This window comes from Anguilla rostrata, chromosome 16 (assembly GCF_018555375.3).
Source record: "Anguilla rostrata isolate EN2019 chromosome 16, ASM1855537v3, whole genome shotgun sequence".
In the NCBI taxonomy this organism is placed as follows: domain Eukaryota; kingdom Metazoa; phylum Chordata; class Actinopteri; order Anguilliformes; family Anguillidae; genus Anguilla; species Anguilla rostrata.
This window is the reverse complement of record NC_057948.1, coordinates 24,267,667-24,271,358: the sequence shown is the minus strand read 5'-3', so window position 1 is coordinate 24,271,358 and position 3,692 is coordinate 24,267,667. Positions and strand designations below refer to the sequence as shown.

Genomic DNA, 3,692 nt, shown 5'->3' with positions numbered 1-3,692 from the left:
CCTCTAAATCAGAGGCGCCGGTCCCACAAGTTAACCGCTTTCTGCCATCTGTCACCAGCATGGGGTTCAACCGGACAGGACGGACCGAGATATTCTGCGCCGCACAAACAGGAACTCAGACAGGAGGCGTTGTGGCAGAGGCTGCCGTGCCCAAACAATGCAGCACTGCCATTTGTTATTCCTGTTCCTGACTGTTCATACCCACTGTATTCTATGCAAACTGCGGAAGATGCACTATTTCTAAATAAAGAAGAGAGAATTCAGTCCAGGGCTCAACTGAAAGTGTTTATTTTATTTGACACAACTGTATCACCCAGTTCAGTGACCAAAAACACACAAGTAGGGCTAATATGGGAAACACAGCTGACAGTAATATTGGAGAAAGCAGTGGTAACTTGGAACACAATTAAACCAAATCAAATGATTACGCTAATATCTCAAAGGAGGAAATGTACCTCAGCAATCACAGAGTGAAACTGTGACTTTAAACACTAACTGACCTTGAGTTTCATTACACAGTAGCCAAATTAGGCACTATTCATTTTCCTCCCTGGCATTTGCTATGACAGTAAGCAAAGTCACATCAATGACAGGATATGTAACAGCTCGGACTACTGGAACTTACTAATTAAAGATGCAGATTGCAGACACTAAGGCATCTGGCCAGAAAAAATCTTCCCAGATGGGTGGGTGGTGTGTGTGTGTGTTTGTGTGGTGTGTGTGTGTGTGTAAATGGGCCGGTCTAAGGAGTGCAAGCAGTCAGATATCATAATTCTGTTGCATCCCTCCCCTGTCCCCTCTCTGGCATTTATTCCCACACGTCATTTCCACTCCATTTGCCTTCAGTACCCTAATCAGACCTTCCCACTTCTTAAAACAAAAACATTTAGATTAATCATAATTCGAATCAGAGGTTTTCAGGTTGGAAAACCCTTACAAGGGAGAACATACTACTTATTTTAAACTGTCTTGCTGTAAAATGTTTTGACTACAAGGAAAATCACAATACAAATAAAATGTATTTTTGTTCAAGGGTTGTAAGGGGCGGAGGTAAATAACCACAGATCATCATGAATCTGAAGGGGAAATCCTCATGAAGACATGCTTATGTATAAGCGTACAGTAGAACAAGGACATGGCTCCGCAAAGCTTAAAAACCTGATTTCATCAACTGACAATATTCCAATTCTGCTAATGTTAGTAAATCCTTGCATTACAGGGGCTAACGGAAAAACAGCACAAGCAGACTCTGAGGAGTCTATCCGGCGTAGAGGAAGTACACCCTCACCCTCACCCCCACCCCTGTGGAGGACAGGAACACGGGGGCTGAGAGACTCTGTCCATCAACACCCAACGGCCCACGATGAACACGCCTCTCCGGTTTCTGAGCCCAGCTGCCTTCTTCCACCACAGCTCCCATTAGGAAGGCACGCTGAAGAGATTAGAACACAGCCGAGCCCAGATAAAGGTGAAGCAGGATTGTGTCTGCAGACAGTGTGAGGGCAGAGGGCCGGGACTGTTCATCACAGGGATTTGATTCCGTTTCTGTTGATGGAGTCTGGCAGTCTATTTCTCTCACTGGCTCCAAATCCCGCAGCCACAATGTGTATAAATTAGATCAACAGCACTTCAGAGGTTATTAACGGGCAACAAGGAAATCTGTCTCGCACATGCACACATGCACATACACATACAAACACCGGCCCAGGCACATGCACAGACTCACTGTATGATAGTCAGGAAAAGTGTTCATCTAACACGTAGAAATGCTCAAACACGAAAGACTCACAGCTGATTGCTGACCCAGAATCTCCTTACAAAGGAAATGATGTTGGCAATGTACAGCAAGACCTAAAGAGGCAGACCATATTTAGTATTATAAATTATACCCAAAATATAAATTGTACTCCAAATTATAACCCTTCATTATAAACCGCAGTGGACTATTAGTATGCCAGATTTGGACTACATATGATTTCACATTAATATGGTTAATGTTTAACATGGTTATTTTTTTTTGTTTTATAGTTGCAGCACGGCATTTCTCCAAAAAATGAATTATCTGAAAGGATTTATCTCGCAATCTGTCTGGTATTTATCAGCATCAAAAAATATAAGCAGCAGACTACATCACAAACATATGAAGAATTTAGAGTTCATTTATTGCTTAATCACACAAAGTTTAACAGTGACTTTTAGAAGGCGAGGCAACTTCTAGATATTGGTGAACAGGAGACAGAGCTTTGGAGAGACAATTGTCGATTCATACTGCCCTTCTCTTATCGTCAGGATTCACCAGCAAGCAGGCTACACCATCAGATTACGGTCAGTGACTTGAAAGCCAATTTTAAAGAAGCAGGGACCTTACCAACGAAAAAACAAAACAAAACACTGCTTATCTTGTAAGCCTCTTGTCCCTGGACTTCACCAGTCTCAAACAGTACAGAGCAATGAGTGTTATCCAGTCAATGGTTCCAGAAAATTCCAAAAATCAGTCTGATGTCATAGCATTTACACCAAGCCTATGAAAAAGGAGCTGCTTTGCAAAGGCAGTCTTTTTTTTTTTTGCAACACTGTGTGAATCAGCTTTATTTAGGAAAAAAAAGGCCCCACATCACTGTCAAAATCCCTTTACATCAGTGGTCTCCAACCCTGTTCCTGGAGAGCTACAGGGTCTGCTGGTTTTTGTTTTCACCTTAAAATCAGCACCCAATTGAGACCCAAGACACCAGGTGAGTTGAGTTAACTGTGTAATCAACTGCTCTAATTGATTCACGAAGTGCAAAGTCACTGAAAACCAGCAGACCCTGTAGCTCTCCAGGACCAGGGTTGGAGACCACTGCTTTAGATTAAAACGCCCATGATGCTTAGGGGCATGCCTGAATGAGGAACAACAAGGCATCATACTGCAGCCAAACATCTTGTGAGAGAAATGCTGCAGGTGATTGTGCATCAACCCTTTGAAGAGTAGGTTTCTTTGGAATGTTAAAAAGTACACAAAGTCACTGTTCTAGAACTCCATTGCTTACAATTACCAGTAGTGATAGTTACACCAGCATTAGAATGTTCAGTTAAGCACACTGTAATCACACATTACACCTTAAAGCGTTTAAAGTAGTGGTCTCCAACCCTGGTCCTGGAGAGCTACAGGTTTCTGCTGGTTTTCATAGTGACTTTGCACTTCGTGAATCAATTAGAGCAGTTGATTACACAGTTAACTCAACTCACCTGGTGTCTTGGGTGTCAATTGGGTGCTGATTGTAAGGTGAAAACAAAAACCAGCAGACCCTGTAGCACCCCAGGAACAGGGTTGGAGGCCTCTGATTTAAAGGATTCCAGGAGGACACTGTCATGGTTTTGGAGTGTTTACACCATTTCTTTTCCAGCCTGCGTCATTCTTTCGTTGACTACGGCCATTGGATTTTCTCTGCGCCTTTTCTTCAGTTATTATGGTATTTTAGTTGTCTTAATTTCCTTGATTGTATTATATGTGTGCAAATCTCTTTTTACGATTTGCACCTGGTGGCGTCTATTTAAACCCCTAGCAAACCAAATAGCTTTGCTTTAGTGTCACTTGCGTTACACGAAAGCCGGTAACTAGGTCTGTTTGGTAAGAGGTATAGTGTATTGTTCAGTACTAGATCAGTTCCTCTTCTGCGTCCTTTGTTTTACGCGAAGAGTTACTGCGGAAC

At 42.5% G+C, this 3,692-nt stretch overlaps 1 long non-coding RNA gene across 1 annotated transcript; it reads right to left on the bottom strand.

The window, feature by feature from the left end:
* Positions 1-272: 272 nt before the first annotated feature.
* Positions 273-3,160, bottom strand: LOC135241968 (uncharacterized). Its single transcript, XR_010326183.1, has 3 exons — positions 2,369-3,160; positions 1,790-1,851; positions 273-1,578 (listed from the first exon to the last, which is right to left on the bottom strand). It is a non-coding gene; the product is annotated as an uncharacterized LOC135241968 (long non-coding RNA).
* Positions 3,161-3,692: the final 532 nt, after the last annotated feature.